The sequence below is a fragment of the Ruditapes philippinarum genome, unplaced genomic scaffold (assembly GCF_026571515.1).
Source record: "Ruditapes philippinarum isolate M1 unplaced genomic scaffold, ASM2657151v2 ctg6026_1_1_1_1, whole genome shotgun sequence".
In the NCBI taxonomy this organism is placed as follows: Eukaryota; Metazoa; Mollusca; class Bivalvia; order Venerida; family Veneridae; genus Ruditapes; species Ruditapes philippinarum.
The window spans coordinates 75,335-94,274 of NW_026858729.1; the positions used below are offsets into that span (position 1 = coordinate 75,335).

Consider the following 18,940-nt stretch of genomic DNA (forward strand, 5'->3'; position numbering starts at 1 on the left):
AGATAATCTATATCTACCGCATCAGTGTGTAGTAAAGCAACTAAAGCTTTATGAGTGTTTCAGTTAAAATTTCTTTAACCAAAAAAATCTCAATTTGTGTATATAATCTTTTGATAAAGTATAAAGTATTAAAGATATTATCAGTCAGAAGAAGTTAAAATAAATTTTATAATTCTCATTAATGAAGTTTGACAGCAAAAGACAGACGAGAATTTTGAAATCTCGCGCAGGTTCATAAACATAATTGCTGTAGACTCTCTTATGATTTTTTAATTGTAAAGTCTCCTTACATTTTGTACACATAGTCCTTAACTATCTAATAATAATATACATCATTGGAATGAATCATACATTTCTTACAAAGAACAAGGATTTATTGCAATGTGTCGAAAGAAATAAGTTTGTTTCAGGATATCTTCGAGAACATGTTTACCAAGCGAGACTACAATGAATACAAACGTCTGACAGTTATAACAAGACAATAAATCACGTCAATACCACGGTAATACTTGTAATAGATGGAAATATACGTTGACAATATATAAAAGTATATTTGTAAATCCTCTTTCTATACTATCAAATGTTATTAGTTTAAAAAATGTAAGCAATCTTAAAAGAAGAGAGAAACAGGGGGAACATGCAAATTATTGAAGATTTTTTATTTTCATTTTAATAGATTTAACGGTCTTCCGATTAAAATTTCATGTTTTGAACTGGTCTCATATGTAGTGTCAGTTGCTGACTAGAGGCAACAATTTTCAATTCTTACTTTTCTTTTACGACCTTTTTATGAATTTAGTCAGTAGTAATGATGCATATTGTAATATAAAATATACACAGGGAATTGGATTAAAGCCACATTATAATATTACTCGTATTTCTGGAAACTATTTGCCGTTTGACACTACTCAGGAACACTTCAAATGGGACAAACTAGATCTGTCAGATATGAACCTCTTCATTTTATAATTTTTAATAACAGAATATTCATCATGACATAACGTTATAAGTCCGGATAACTTGGAATATTGAAACATCCATTTTTCAAATCACTTTTATCATTTATCTTCCGAAAATAATTTATTCTTATCTTGCACATCATTATGTCTCGAAGCAACAATTTCTATGAAAATCAAACTCATCTCATATGCCCTATCATTGTAATAAATATTTCATGGTTTGTTTGATAACGAATTGTGTAAAATGTTCTTTTAAGACCCAAATATAATGGTTTAACAATTATTTATAAATTAAGTATTTCAGTAAACGAGAACTTACAAATTGAAAAAGTATATAAATTCTGATTTCTGTAATAAGTTTACAAATGTGAATTCGCCTTACATTGTATGCTGTATACATAACATAATCAAAGTTCAACCACTATTACTTAAACAAATGGAAATCAAAACGTTTGTGTATTGAGCTTCAACGCACATGCATTCCTGATTACACAGCAGTGCATACAGTATGAAATTCAGTCAATAATCTATAGATTGTACACACATTTCTTGCCTCTCTAAACAAGATTGAATGAATCTTATAAATTACTTTTCTTCCAAACAACAGTTTTTTATAGCAGTGTGGCGATAGAAATAAATTGTTTCTGGATATCTCCGAGAATATATTTACAAGCTAGACTACACTGAATGCATACATCTGGAATCAATGCAGTTATAACAAGCCAATAAATCACGAAAATACAGCGGTTATACTGGAAATAGATGAAAATGTATGTTCACTACATCATATAATCAAATTCTCTTTAATTATATAACATGTTTTTTGAAAATGATAAATGTAAATAAGATAACAAAATACTATGTGCAATCTGAAAAATATCTTTCAATGTTATTTGAAGAAAGATATTTAGATAATATAACAAGATACAATGAGCAATCTGGAAAATATCATTCCATTTTTATTTGAAGAAATAAATGTAAATAAGATAATTATAATAATAAATATTATACTATAAGCAATCTGAAAAAATTGTTGATGGTCTTATGATCTCACGTTGTGCTCAACTGCAATAACTGCATAAACCATAACACTTTTAAAAAGTAAGACTTGGAATGAAAGCCTACTATTTTGGTACATTCAAAATGGCCGTGCTTTATGTAAGGAATAAAGACAGCTTAGGTAATGGCTTTGAGAGTACATTGTGTGAATAATAAAACAAGACTGTTCTACGCGAACGCATATATTTGTATAACATTTGTAATATCGCTTGATATTTCTATTATATAACTATGCGATTGTGAAAGATAAAAAATACTCATATGTCCCTACTAGAAACTTATTTGTAACATACCAATATAACAAACTAAAGGCATTGGTATAGCTCTAGAAATATTTTTATTTATTTAACACAGTTCCTCTCAGTTACAAATGTTAAAGCATGATATATCACCCACAGAAATTATTTTAGTATTATTCCGCTGGGACTACTACTTTACTGGTCAATGAATATACATAAAATTAAATAGAAATTATTCCCCTTTTTGTAAATTCGAAGTGTGATTTAAATCTAAACGCTCTTTATTTGGATCATTTTCGTTGCAATAATGATTCTAGATAAAATATACAGTACGAGTGGTCTGAAATCATGTACAAAAATAATGGTCCAGACCCACATCAAATGGTATATAAATCTCGGAAAAATATAATACAAACAGTACATATATATATGAATTCTGGATTAGGAGAATAAACGAAGAAAACAATGAATTGGACATTTATGAATGAGTCTGCAGATAGCGGTTCTTGAATTGGTTTCGACATGACATAATGCCGTATAGAATGACACATTTTTATAATTGAGAGAATGTTGGAACATTATTCATACACCCAAGAAACCAGTAGTACATCTTTTTTTTATTATTTTTCTTTTTTTTATTTATTTACTTATTTATTTTGATAAATTAAATGGGGTAATCCAATCTAACTCGCCAAGGTCCAAGAATGTATGACGTTATCATGACGTTATCATGTCCCTCAAAACATAATATTAGCATACAATTATTGCAACAATAGAATTTTTTACTTTAGAGACAATATGCTTACGTATTTTACATTGAAATCATTTACTGGCATGCCAATATCAAAGTGAATTTATATATATTTTAGATGATTCGTTGAAATTGCAAACGAATTTTCTGCAATAAGGACAAAAATCAACAGAAATTATATGCAAAGTATTCCCGACTTACTACTTTACCGGTCAAAAATAATTTATATGTTTGCGTAATCATTGGTCTGTCCGCCAAATATGAGACAACATATCAGCTATCTGAAGTAGACAATTGCTTACAGTAACATGTTTATGGTCTGGACTTTTTGATTTTGGAAAATTGTCAAGGAAGGTTACTTTGGGCATCATGTGAGCAAATAATCCTTCAGATGAGCCAAAACATTTTTTTAGATATCAACTTTGAGAAAAATTAACTAAGGTTTAAGTAACATTTTTCACAATTTGAGTAATGATTTACATATCAAATGCAATTGATTTCTGATTGTGCAATATTCACACACGCAGTAAGGGCTATTTTTGCATAATTATTCTGACCTTTTTTTTTGGTAAGTTACCTGGATTGAACGTACCATTTGCAATGTGCTTAGTACTTTTTTGCTTACTTAACAGTATTCTAATTTTAATTTACTACAATTTTCAAAAATTTCATTAATCCAAGGGACGTGCTGTTTTAACAAATGTGTTAATGATCATGTTTATTATTTTACCTGACAAATTGTAAGTATGTATAGAATTATCTACATTTTGTATATATCTTACAAAACATATTATATTCTTTATGGTCTCCTTTGTAAGAACATTTCAATTTAAACTAAGAATACAAACTGCGGTAAGAATGAACTGTACATGGTCAAAAACTAACTTTGCAGTTTTATTTATTGATCATTGACAAATTCTAAACAGCAATAATGTAAATGTTCAGGTCTCACAACAACTGAATTTAGTGATAAACTGGCGTGGATTTAGAACAAAATGGTTTATTACACATTAATATTAAAGCAGCTTAGTCGCTATGATACTTCTAATACATATTGGTGCAATCGAATATTCCATTTAAGTTTAAGTTATAACAATACCGATTTTACTGTCGGTTTTATGATAGAGTACAAATTATTAACTGTCGATATATTTAGCTATTGCATTTAAGCTCTTTCATTGGATATTTATGGGGTTTATACTTTATTATTATTATTATTATTATTATTACTATTATTATTATTATTATTTTCAATATACTTTTAATGGCATTTTATAAGTATTTTCAATACATTACGCATTTATGGTAAAATAAGTTATGTCTCATATTAAAACTTCATCATTCTATATATTTTTGAATGTTCTTAAAATCAGCGGTTGTTTGATTATCAAAATAATTCGCTTTGATCTTGAACGCCGATATGATGTTACATTTTGTCTTGGTAAACAATACAAGCTGGCTGAGCGTTGTGATTAAGCGGAAATAATAATTGAATTATGCAGCTGCGTGCAACATCTAGCAATAAATAAATGTTATGAGGAAGTACTCAAGTAACACATCTTAGTTTTCGTGAGACCTCTTTATATTCAGACTCGAAATAATTTCTGAGGCAGCTTAGTGCTCCTGATTGGCAAGTACGTTTTTAAACAGATTTCAGATGAAAATGTGTACTAATAAGAATACATAACAATCTTAGTTCGCTTAAAGAAATAATCTATCAATCTAAAGACTGAATACAAACTATTTGATTTCAGAGACTATTGTATACGCTGTCACTTGCTACAGTAACTATTTTAGTTATAAAGATTTTTATATCAAAATAAGTTCAATTGTTATATCTATTAAGTTTTCCTTCATTATAAAAATTGTTCGAACATGCATGTATAGGTTTGACAATTTAATGCGGCCAATGAACAATTTTATTGTTTCCATGTATAGCAAACAGATCCCTTTATCCACATTTTTTATTGAAATGAATTACCCATAAAGCAATCAACAAAGCTGTAAATTACTTGTAATATTTTTAACGAAAACTTAATTGTAATGCTTGTAAATAAAACAATTACCTTCACAGAAATTCCTATGCCTGTTCTTTATCAATACAGATACTCCTATATATCATACAACACATTTTCATTATATTGTTGAAATTCGTCGGTTAAAAATCGACTTAACACACGTTTCTTAGCTTTAATCTTATCCAGTATCGGTTTTTACTCGTTTCCTGCTCATAATGTTTTACTCTTGTTCCACAGATAAAAATGTGATTTATCCAATACAATACGGAGACTAGCAGCAGAACAGCCTTGTACACTATTGACTGATACTTATCGGACAAACCATTAAAATTCGTTGATTATTTGTAACCTCAAGGCTTACAGTTTGGTGTGTAACGAAATGCAGAGTCAAAGTTATGCAATTCATTACAAATAAATGGTTCAAGAATGATCCAAAAATATATTCTTTGCTTCTTCTACAATACACTTATATCAGCCGAAATATTTTCTTTCTGAAAAATGTATTTGTACCTAATAACCAGACTGCTGGCAAACAAACCATAGCTCATGTAAATCAAGTATCCTTGAAATATTTCCGAGAAAATATATAATAGGCTAGGAAGATAAATGTCAGAAAAAAATCTTTTCATCATTTCAAAGAATGATATCAATGCTCTAAGCCGCTTCCTTAAAGAGAATGTAACACGCTTACCCAACATCAATGAAAGAAACTTCTTTTGATTTTAAAGTTTTCAAAGGTAACAAATTAACTAATCCTTTAAGACTGAATATCCATAACGAGAAAGGTAGTACATATTTATCACATTTGATTCTTGGATACAACTATTTGTTGCAAAATCCAGTGATCTTATTTGTTAATAAATCATTCTTCCAACTTAAAAATTGATAAGTTTGCTAGCACAGCAATACATGCCGTAAATATGATCACGAAGAAAGAAAAGGATAAAAGGAGGGTTTAATTTCTTTTATGTTTTTGTTGATATTATTTGCATTTAAAGGTTACTATTAAATAATTCACATGCTTTTTAAGGAATCTGAGGTGCATTTCAAATCAAATATAATATTTTATTTAAACATTTACCATTGTAACAAAGATTAGCTAAGAAGAGAAACAATCAAATAAAAATTTGTAAATTAATGCTTTCAAAATAATTTTCTTAAAATTTGTAAGCCTACATTTTGGCGCCTTTGCAAGTCTCGATTGGTACTAAAAAGAATATTGGAGGATAATATTGACAATGATAGCAATCTTAAAAATATCAAACTAATGAGCTCCTGTGAATGGTTGAAGCATTTAATTGATTTGGAAAGGATATATGGCTTACAGGGAAATAGATGGTGATAACGTATGGGAACAGGTCACCTGTGTTTTACACATTTACGAGCGCTGTCCTGTAAGTTCGCAGAATTACGTTTAAACATTTTTTCTGACGTACACCTACACAAACAATACTACGATCATAAAACTATTCGGCTTAAAATGAAAATAATGAAAGCAAATAAAGTGAAAAATTGTACCACACTATCAAAATCAAATATGTCACTAACAATCACCCGCAGCACAGCAAAACAGTTTTTGCGACGTAAGTCAAACAACTCTACGCATGATATGGGTCTATACAACGGTTTACATTTTTGCATGTTATCCCCACCTATTAAACACATTAAATATATCTCTTAATCCATTAACAATATCAGGCTCCGACATACTCTGTGATTTTTTATGCCGGCTTTATGACCGCTTAGTGTCATTTTTATCTCTTACATCCACTCCCTCTCATTCTTTCAACGCGCTCTTGAACTTCAATGTCAGTCCCAGTACAAATAAACATTTTAAAACGCAAGGGCTTATTTATAGTAATATACCCGTAAGACATGCCTTTAGTACTTACCTATTCAAGAGAGAGATTTTAATCCAAAATATTAATGGGACATGACACACACTTTAAAACACAAGTCCTTGGATATGGATAGTTGATTGCCATTCTGAAAATAAAAACAATTTTCAGAATGTTTTAGATATTCCTCGTACTTCCTGCTTGAACATGGAAAACAAATTTAATATTCTGTGTTATTGATAAATTGTGTCAATGTTTCATTTCCTATATGATGCAACAAAACAATATCTTTATATAATGATTCAAATTTGCAGTGTAGAATGAATCAATGTAATAACAACAAAGTACCAGCTAATATTTTAATGACTTTTGGAGTTTCTATCAAGAAAAAGAAAATGCAATGCAGTAACCTAATTATTGTGAATTTAATTTCATAAATTTTTGCTATCAATTTCTTCATCCATTTATCAAATTGTAACAATAAAAAATTAACATTTTGGAAAACATTTTAAAATATATTGTACACAGGCATATACTATAACTATAATAAACATTAAACATCACGACTGACTGAGTTCATTAAAAGTGTCTTCATGCTTACATTAGAAATGAAACAAATGCACTTGAAATAGACATGTATGACTAATGATAAATAGTAGACATCTTTTGTCTATACTTAAAATAAAGAAGAAAGGAATCCACACAGAACGCAAAAAACTGCAAATATGATACATAGCGTTCCATATTTACAAAGGATCTATTTAGTAATTTTTGTGAAGACCTTTATTATTGTTTTATTTTGTGAATAAATTATCGGTTGTGAAGCAAGAAAAATGTAAATACTTGATATACAGTCTAAGTAAAATAATGACACGTGTTACAACAAGTTTAACACGATCAAAATCATACAAATTCTTTTGTATTGCTGACTTATTTCTGAACATTTGAATGTACAAACACCATTAACAAATGGCCATAGGAACATATTTTGTGATAAAAATGCAACAGTGAAATTACTTGATGGCTATTAATTTGTTTTGCACAATAAAAATGCTTGGCATAATACCGTGTTATTCATGGTATCTCGTCCGGAAAAGGTAAAGTGTATGGTTTATTAAATTAGATTATAATCAGTACTAAGCTTTACAAAAACATGTAGATATTTACATGGTGTACGGATGTCATGATATCTTTTTCGCATTTCATATATACATATGGTATTTTTAAAGAATTGAAGTCTTACTTAATAATATGCCAAGTAGATCACTCTAAGATTCAGTAGAAAACAACAATTTTTATTTAGTATATTTTTGTAAATATTGTATTACAAAATTCTTATAGCTTTAGTCTGAACAAAAATGAAATGCAACTTTTAAACACTGTTGACGTAATGTTGCCCTCATAGGGGACAATGATATCAAAAATGGCTTTTACAGTTCGTTCGCAGTTTCAAACTTACATCAATATAATTACACATACAATGATAAATGCTTAAAAAACACCCACAATTTAAGACTTTTGAAATTATATGCTTTGGTTTTCCTCTCAAGAAATGAAAAAATAATGCTTTAGTAGTAAATCTTTTTTGAAAAAAAAAACACATTTTAAACAATGCTAACAAATATAGCTTGAACATCTTTCATACTCTAAACTATGTTTATTATATCTACGCCTGAGAAGGGAATTATATTGGCATTTCTTTAAATATTGTGCTGGGAAAGTCAGTACTTTTACTTAAACTACTTAAACAAAGAACTTGTAAGTACAAATTTAACCTTGCTAAGGACTATATATTTCATTATCATTAATACATCAGAAAAAGAAAACTATTCATTAACATTTTATCAAAAATTACGATCATAATTATTACATTGTTTGAGAAAATTCCTCAACAGATAGTAATTATCACAAGGTGTAAAAGCATGGACTTGTTAACGCTTTCTTCAAAACAAAGTTCTTTGCTTAATTATTTTATGGGTTGATTATCTTTTATGATGTAAAATTTAAATAGCCCGTTTTAAAGAAATCATAGCAAATATTTCTAGACCGCAATACTTCCAACACCTTGCTGCAATTTATTTTGATCAAACAGTCTAAGGCTTATTTGTTGGAATTTGGAATCAAAGAAAACATTTTTTTTTACTTCGCAACGTGATAGTTTCATTGAGCCTTAAATCAATGAAATAAAACAAAGGCAGGTATTCTGTTTTGAAGATAAAATACTTCTGGTTATACGATACTCCATTAAAGCAATGCAATAACTTTTTCATCTCGCAGGGTTTAATATTAATCAAATATTAGGTTTAGAAAGCATTGATTTCGGCATAAAAGGGTTTCATTTTCTGCAAAATCTAATTGTGATAATTTAAGTGCATCGATTGCAACTGACTGTAAAGCTCACGCGACATTAAGATATGCGTGTCCCAGAACAACAATTTTGTAAATTACATCAACGTGTGTATGATTCTTTCATTTCACGAAATTAGTAAATGTATTTTTGCATTTCCTGACCGCAAAGTTGTATTTCTTTATGGCTAGTTCTACCATTAGATAAGCACGATGACTTAGTTTACGATAGGTTTACATACCAAAAGAAAAATACACTTGTTAAATGCTTATAACCATGGAAAGTTGAATATTCACTGGAACGAAGCAATGTTCTCTCTTGTATTATATGTAATCACTTAATGTTTAAATCTGATAAAAACGCTGATTGGTTTGTGCATGAATATACAATTTTACATTCCCTCCTACGTAAGAGCATCATACATCTACTGTGCCATGATATTAATGACATGTTTATAAAATGATATAAATCATCGAATATCTTAATGGAAAGTATCAGACTATTATAAATGTTATTCAGTTCATGGAATTCTCAGAGTCAAAAATCCGATTGAATAAGATATAGATTGTTTGCTCAAACGCAATAATCGTCCTTGTGGCAATAATAGATTCATTTATGTGATATTGTCATGAAATGTTCAGAGAGGATATTCACCGCTCATCGAACCAGCTCTTTCGGAATAATATGGTTCACTTCTCAATTAACAGTTCCTGATGGTTTTATTGTCATATTTTCACACAGGCCTACGTATAAATCACAATCATACAAAACAAAGTTTAACTAAAGATTATGATGATAATCATAAATATGTATTAGTTTATACAAATAAATATATGAAATATGAGGTTTTAACAATAGTTGAAATAAATAAGTAAATATGGAGGAATTTTAATCAATTTAATTATTTCCGGTAATAGATTAACACCTTTCGAAAATACTGATGATGACATTAATTGACTGTGTAAAGGACATCCACGAAGGTAAGTCATTGATTTTTATAACAAGCAGATAAAATGTAGTTTAGACAAACTGCATATTTATAAATAGTTATCGAGTGCCTATCATCTAATAATATGCTTTTGAACCGAATTCATTTGTTAGATTTAAAATTTGTATTCATTTTATTAATAGAAGAAAGTTAAGCAGCAAAATGTCACGGTACAAAAATAAACTGTAAGTGATGATACACATATAACTTGAAATGTGACATTGAAACTAATACGAAATCTGTGATATGATCCTAAATATCAAAAAGTTAATGTGTACAAAGTATTATCCCTTTCATCAAATAATATCGAGAGAAAACAGAAACAGAACCTCTTAAGAACGCACAATGCTGCTAAATTGAAAATGCTACAGCCTCGGTTTTATTGAGCCTTTTCTGGACGATAGTAGTTACTGCAAGCTACTGTACACGTCATCCGGGATAACTTATTTAATCTCTCACCAGGAATTCCACGTTTTGAAGGAAAGGGTTGCAGATATGTTGTTGTTTTTACTTTTTATATTAAATGATTCATTAACTTTGTGTTGAATTTGTCGAAATAGAAAAACATATTTCCAAAGAACTGAATGAAGATTAAAAATTTCATAAAACCAATTGAAATTCGAGAAATAAAATTTTCTTTTCCTCCGAGATCAGTATTAGTAAACAGCCGGTGCTAAAAGATATGTGAGGCACTGCGTTATCTACTATTTGCCCTGGATAGAACATAACAGAACAGAACAGAAATTTTATTTCGTAACGTTTACAATACAGTATCTTGTTACATAACACAAATCAAATATTATAAATAGATAAACACATGATAAAATTCAAAGATTTACGGTATTTTGGTGAATGAACATAGATCGATGCAGAAAAAAATGTTTATTAAAATAATCTCATTTTTAATATCAGAATAATCTCATTTTAATATAAACATTACTAGCGAAATCTAAACGTTTACAATATCTATGAAAATAATAACAACATTTTAACATTACATTTATGTGTAACCTAAGCTTACCAACATATCTTTTCTTCTACTATTTGCAAAATAAATAAATTTACATAAATTTTATAATATAGACTTTTCACATGAGTGAAGTAAATCTATGAATTTACACATGCTAGGCTTTTTATGATAATATCTTTTAATGAATTTAGTGCGTACTTCCTAGTACACATTACAAAGTTTGTTGTTTTTTTTTCACGTAAACGGTTATGAAGACGTTTTAAATTATTTCTCTCCGTTAAATGTGCTACGGGAAATATTTTTCTGAGACTTGAATGTAAACGATAAAGTGTTTTTTTCACAAAATGAACGGATTTAAAGACATTGAATTACTAATGAATTTTTACAAAGTAAAGGTTCGCATTCAGGTTATAGTAGGTAAATAACTTCACATTTATCTGTCACGTAATGACATAAATTTATATTTAGTTACGAACATTTTCTTTGACATTTTATCATGATATCAGCCGCAGTTATATGTATTCATTGCGAATTAAGGCATGAATTTAACATATTGAAAGGCTTTCATACTCACAAGAGTAAATACATTATATAAATATATAGCCATACCTTTTTCTCTTATATTTTCGATAAGATTGTGATTTAAGACAATAATTAAAATTATATCGTTTTAATATGTATGATATGTGTGAAACAATGCAAATGCAGACACAATAATCAATTCAATAATATCTTTGACGATGTATGTACATTTAAAGTCCAGGTCTCAGCTGATAAAGCGAATATTTTTTAAGCTTTTCACAAGGATTAATTTATCTCATTGAAAGAGTTTAAACACTAATGTTTGGTTGCTTAGACGGTATAAATCGTTTCAAACAAAGTGTACGATGTCATTCTTAGATCTCTATCTTCACATATGTTGCATAGGGGAAACATTAAGATTGGTCATCTTTTAGGAAATATTTTACTGCTATATTGTCATGAAAGGACACACGTAAATTCTTTACAAACTCGTTTATATAAGTATTTTGTGATTTCATTGCAGTAAATGAAAAAAAAAACAGCTTGAAAATATATAAACAAAAGGCAATTTAAGAGACCATATTCAGAACCTTCATCAAAGACAAAGTAAAGATGAAAGCACTTAAAATATCTCTTACCAACTCTTCAATATACAATAGTCAAAATAATTGGAATATTTGCGCTTGATAAAAGCTCAATATAAATATTAACTTTCAACAATCATTTCAATTCTAGATAGAAATGAGAATTGTAATTCAACAAAAGGAGGGGGCATTCAGCGAAATAAGAAACAGTTCGAACTTATCAAAAAGTATGTGCCGTCAAATGTTTGATTATACAGACAAAAAAAGAAAACTATTTGTATTCAATCATCAATTCAAAAATAGATCAAAACCAAATAAAACATTCATGACAATCAAAATGATTTATTCTTTAAACTAAGCAATATTTTTTAATGATTAGCATGCTCAAAAATATAAATACAATTATGTACAAAGTTTTAAGATATTGACATTCCATTCAAACCCTGATAAATCAAAATAATTACTGTACCATTAAACAACCGCGTATTGTAATGAAATTGAATATAGACATACATTGATGTCAAACACATTTGATACGTCTGTGTTTACCAATATTGTTTCAAGGAAGTTTCACGGGTGATATATCGAATATTGAATTCTATAACGCAGCATAAAATATGTCATCTACGACGCTCTTATTGACAAATGTTTTACGGTACGTGCGATATTAAACTTTAATGCGTTTAAGTATCTAACTATAACACTGAAACAGCAACAATGAATATATGTCTTGCACAACAATATTTTTATAAATCTTGATAAATTTTATATAACATTTCTGACAAGAAGAGACAGTGACAAGTTCAATATATCGCTCTGATCATTGTAATACAATGCAGTTGAATATTTTTTCATTGAAAACAAAAAATGAAAGATACTTTAATGAAATCATTTAGAAAACGTTTCATATTTCCATTATTTACTGCTAGGTAATAAAATAGAGACTTTTCCGCGCATGACTTAGCACTGTATAATTCAATTGTTTTCAAGAATGTCACATGACATTTATTGTCATAATTGTACCTTGATATCAAAAAATGTTTACAAAAATAATTGTTTTAATTAAATAATAAACGATAGCTTTATCCTGTTTGAAATCATTTTATTGATTCAGAGTTACAATTGCACGAAAGTTATTGATACGAATCTATTTTATTTTATTCTATGATTTATTTTACACCGTTTAAACTACGTATGTTCCACTAGAAATCGTGTCCATTCCAGAGTCCAAAATAGCTTATATTACCCAATAATGCCCCATTTGTTTCATTTTTAATCTCTATAATACATATAATAATACAAATACATATCGTAGCCACATTTTTCAGTATTCCGTATCTTATTATGAAAAATTCATTTGACAGCATATACAAGAATTAGCAAACATAATACGGTTACTCACCAAATTTTATGGTTACACTCTTCCACAGATAAAAGATTTTTCAGTACATAAATTATGTATGTACATGTAAATACAATTTTGATGTTGTAGAATCATATAACACATCTTTTGCCTATGATTATATCTTGATTCATATCAGTACATTTCTCAGACAAAATGTGCATATATAGTTTATATATATTGTTTCGATATACAAATATGTGCATACGTAAAGCAAATTGGCAACATTCTATAAATCATGTAAATCAATATCCTAGAAAGATTACCTGTTCAAGATGTTTCCTCATCAGTATAAACGACGTTTATCTACACCAGTTCAGAGAAGTGTTATTTGACAACCATAAATTTATCAATAAATAAATTAAAAGAAAGTAAACTATTTCAATGTGTCTTTTGTAAACAATTACCTTACCTGAATTTTAATCCAATCAAAGAATATATGCTTCATTCACAGCATGGTGTTAATAAAATAAATATGTTATTGATAAACTGTGCCTCATATCAATAAAAGGCAAAATGTTTCGTTTTCAGTATTACTTGTTTATTCTGAAATAACCAACTAGAATCGTATCTTGTCTATAAAATAAATAGATAACAATCTGTGCTGCACACAGGTTTATTCCTCAGACATTTTTTTAAACGGCATACTTTAAACACCTGGCGCATTGATGACGTCACGATTGATCTAGGTTGCTACTGACCTATATACAACTTCACGATATTGAACCATGTATGCTGTCGATGTTACCGATATATCTAATTTGCAGAAACATTTATACCGAAATCTTTATTCTGAAACTAGATTCTATCAAAAGTTTCAATTCTGAGACAATTATATAACATTTCTAGTCTCTGTTTTATAGCAACTATTGTTAGTTTTAAAGAATATACCAATAACCTGTTGTTCAGTTAATACATTTTGAAACAACATTCAATATTCATCAAATACAACTGTAGAATTTGAACCCAATTCCAATATTAAAAAAAACAAATTTGCCAAGTATAATTACTATAAAAATATAAAAAGACTGATACTATTATCATTGTCGATGCGGTCTAGATTACTATCTTTGTTTTTAGTCTCTAGTGAGCATAGAATTTTATGTAACAATTCCTGAATTTTGATAAGACTTTCCGATACATATATCAAATAAACGTATTATTTTATCTTTTGGCAATATTCTCCTAGTGCAGAACATATCCCAAAATAAATAAAGAAGTTCATTAATTATACACATTCGTGTACATTAATTAGGATTAACAATTTCAGAGTTAATGGGAATAATCTAGTAGCATAACAGTATTTCCGTAAATTTTACGTTTCCAGCAATTTGACACAAAGTAAGCACCCTTATGAGTTATATCACATTTAACCAAAACGTGATTTGTTTAAAGGTTGATATAGCACGTGCTGATTAGCAACATTTCAAACATTTCTCTCTTTTCCAAATTGAATAATTCTACGCGCAGATATACTATATAGTATCCTTATAGAGATGGGTTTGTTCAATAGTTTTGCCAACATAAACATGGTGCGCCTTTAAGCAAGACATTTAAGCAAAACAAACCTACTGCAGAGCCGAATGGTTTAAAAAGCGACGGTATTTCACGATATAAATAACAAATAAATCTAATGTTCCCATCAGCAGTTTCATTCAATTAACCTGTCAAAAACCGGATATATCGCAGATCAATTAGTTCGCTAAGAGCCGTTTTAACTTGTTCAATATTATTCAATATTTGCAACATCACTGCATTATTGCATGATCCATACATTCGTTTGAGCCATCAGTTTCAGGTTCATTTATCAAATATGATCATCCATAAAATAAGCAGGTTTTATAAAACGAACATCATTAACTTTGGTATAAGGAAATAGAAGTAGTGACATAATGTTTTACTTTCATCTAATGTTTCTTTTATTTTATAAATAATGTACGTATCTCCTTTTTGCATCTGAGATTCGGTTACAACGTCAATGAATAGAAATAAAATACATCAAAACAAGACAAATGTTCCTTACAAAACTAGTATATAATATTACGATTGAACTATTTCATATCGTAAATGTCAAAAAAGAGTCTTATGTATAAAATGTACGAGCTTTCTGACGATTTTGTTGAAGATTAAATACAAAATATCTATAAAACCTTAACATGCAATATAATTAAAGAAATATGTCACGATGCTTCTACATAAACTGTATTAATTGTTGATCAACTTATGAACATGTGTTCATATGATAAACGATCTTTGTGTTCATGATAAGTGTATTCATTTTGGCACAATTCTAATATGCATTAATTGATTTATGTGTTAACAAATTTGGGAAATCAAATACAACCATTTCGTAGAGAGAATGATAGGCTTGGAATTAACATCATATATTTTCCATATTTTCGTTTGATTTAAATGTTGGTATATAATACTTCAATATAACCGGAGATAATGTTCACAAAACAAATGTTATCATTCATTTGTGTGCAAGTGCTCATGCCCTCAGAGATCAGGAACCTGATGGAAATGGACACGTTGATTCAATATTCGCAAGCTACTGTCAAGATATGAATATACCGAAAGTAGGGTTTCAGGGTGGACAGCGCGGTGGAGTTAAGATAACGGCAGACCAAGGCCATTCTCTTTTCTGCCTCTACTTCACAGCACACATTCGGCAGCATATCCTGGTTTTTCTAACAATACCGACTACATCGGCACCTCTTTAACGGAAATCCAGGTCTTAATAATCGTACTTAAGTTAGGTGACGAGTGACAGGCTGTCATATTTCGGCGTTCTTCATATCCACATTGACGTTGTTGACTTTAATTTTGTTATCAATAAATTTCATGGACTTTATCTAAGGTTCATCCATGTCCTATGCATGATTTAACAGCCTCCGGAATAAGTTTGCAAATCCGGAATTTTCGAAACCTTCGTAATATGGATGGAAGTAGACGATAATTGGCCATTTATACAACGATAGCACAAAAAAAATTAAGCGCCGGGCAAAATCACAAACTACTTAAATGACAGTATATAGACACCATGTATTAATACATAATTATCTTGTATCTTTTTTTGTATTTTGTGTTGTCTAAATGGCAGGAAATAAATATAATTATATCTAGTAAAAATAATAAATACATAAAAAAGTAATCGTTAATTCATCTTCTTTAATACCGAATTGTAAACAAAATGTTAAAGGCTTTTTTATATTTTACTTGCTTCATTTTTGCCAAAATTTATCAAGTATTTTTTTTATTCACACAAGGTTAAACCATAATATAAACTGTAGAAGTAAAGTTGGTATACAGGTATATTTTCATCATAACATTTGCAGAAACTTAAAAACACAATTCTGTGAACGCCATTATAATCTACAAATTTCATACATCTTGTTCTACTGTAGATAACTGGAAGGATAATTATAACATGAACTGTGAAATTGTTTTGCTTTTCCGAAAAGGTTTTTTATGTATGTATACTTATAGCTGTTTTTTTTCGGTTATCAAAGAAATTTAAGAACGTTCGCTTGTTTAAATCGTGAATATACGTCAATGCAAATTTCCGACATCAACGGTTTTGTCTCTTAGATAAACAGTTTAAACATAACATTAACAACTTTGTTTATATATTCTTATTTGTTCTTCTCTTTTTATTCAAACGAGTCAGGTTTTAAAGATTACAAAGGTATTTTCGTATGAGTATATCTAAACTAACAGCAAAGTAATTAAAAGTTATACCTATATCAGAGATTTTAAGAATGTTTTCACGATATAGTCTGCTAAAAATGAAAATGTATTGATTAAAAAATTACTATTATACTAATTTCTAAAATTATATTATTTTATAATATACAAATTTTCATTGATAGCTCTACAAAAAAGAACAAAGTACATGTATCTTTATATCTGAGTTGCAAATTAAATAGCATGTTTATTGAATATAATCCAGGAATTTTCCTTTTTTAAAGTGCTTAGATAAAATGTTTTCTTATACCTCAGACATCTAAGTGCATTCATTTAGAATGCTTTGTATCAGATAGGAAACATATCCAGAAATTAATCTTGCTTTCTTTCCCAATTTCGTTGTCTGGGTGAATAACAATAAGCCTAGGATAGACAATAGCTTTTAGATGAAGATTTTACATAATTATATTATATGTGTTTTATATTGTTTGTTTACAGTTATAATTTTCAATAAAAATATATCTAAATTGTAAAGTTTGACTTTCATGATGAATTACTAAACATTCAATACAAATAACACATATTATTATGCCAACTCTTGAAACATTATTTATGTTCAACAAATTTAACATGGTGTTATGTTCCTTTCAGATTTGTTATGTAAATTGTTCAAAGATTTCATATATTTTCATAATATTAGTGTAATATTAAATGTGCAGTAAAACGTTATCCTCACAACGAAGCACTACCAATCACATATTTAGGTGTTCGAATATACCGTAACATAACATGAATGAAATAGCAAGGTTGATTACACGCGCATTTACTAATTAATTATTATTTTTAATAAACGCAACCATATCATAAACTGTTGTAAAAGACATGAATTTTAAAAAGCATTAAAATCTTACCCTTGTGCCCTCTAATTCCAGGCGGTTCTATACAAAATGATATATCTCCATTATTTACCAAATGAACGTTGGCAACAACAAATCGACCGAACACAAGTATCTTAACTCTTATCTTATCCAGTATTGGTTTTTATACTATCAAGTTTCCAAAGTGCATTATATATTTCTGTATCTCAGATAAAAAACAACAACATTATATGATTCATCCAATACAAGGCAACAATGTGCTTCTACTATAAATGAAACTTGTCCAGCAAGTGTTCCCTTTTGACAACAGTATATTTGTATTATAAAGATATTGGGTATACGTAAGAAAGTATGTCCTAAGAAGAAATGATATGTATATTTTAGTTTATATAATGCATATTTGTTTACCATTTATGAATAGATTTTAAAATTCTGATTACGGTGACATTTTCCTTCTCTTAAAAAAACAACCTTTAAAGCTTCCTTCTTAATCCTCAAAATTTATTTTCATGTACATTATCATGTAAATGCAAAGAGTGTGAAGAAAATATTGTTAGAACTAAGGCATCAAAGTACGGTTCAACTTGATAAATGGGCTTCAACCGAGAAAAAATGTAGAAATTTGTACATTGAAGATATTTTTTTGACGACAGTGTCAAAAGAAATGTTTGCTACGACATGTACGAGTGTCAATAAAT

At 28.8% G+C, this 18,940-nt stretch overlaps 1 protein-coding gene across 2 annotated transcripts in view; it reads right to left on the reverse strand.

The window, feature by feature from the left end:
- Positions 1 to 18,375, reverse strand: part of LOC132754075 (protein unc-93 homolog A-like) — a 42,441-nt gene extending 24,066 nt beyond the window's left edge. The window contains exon 1 of one of the 2 annotated variants that reach the window (XM_060744667.1): positions 18,276 to 18,375. The gene's annotated coding sequence lies outside the window, so the exon portion shown is untranslated. Of the gene's footprint in view, positions 1 to 6,918; positions 7,015 to 18,275 lie in introns of those variants that run through there. The other variant, XM_060744669.1, reaches the window with a different exon arrangement.
- Between the last annotated feature and the right edge of the window lie 565 nt (positions 18,376 to 18,940).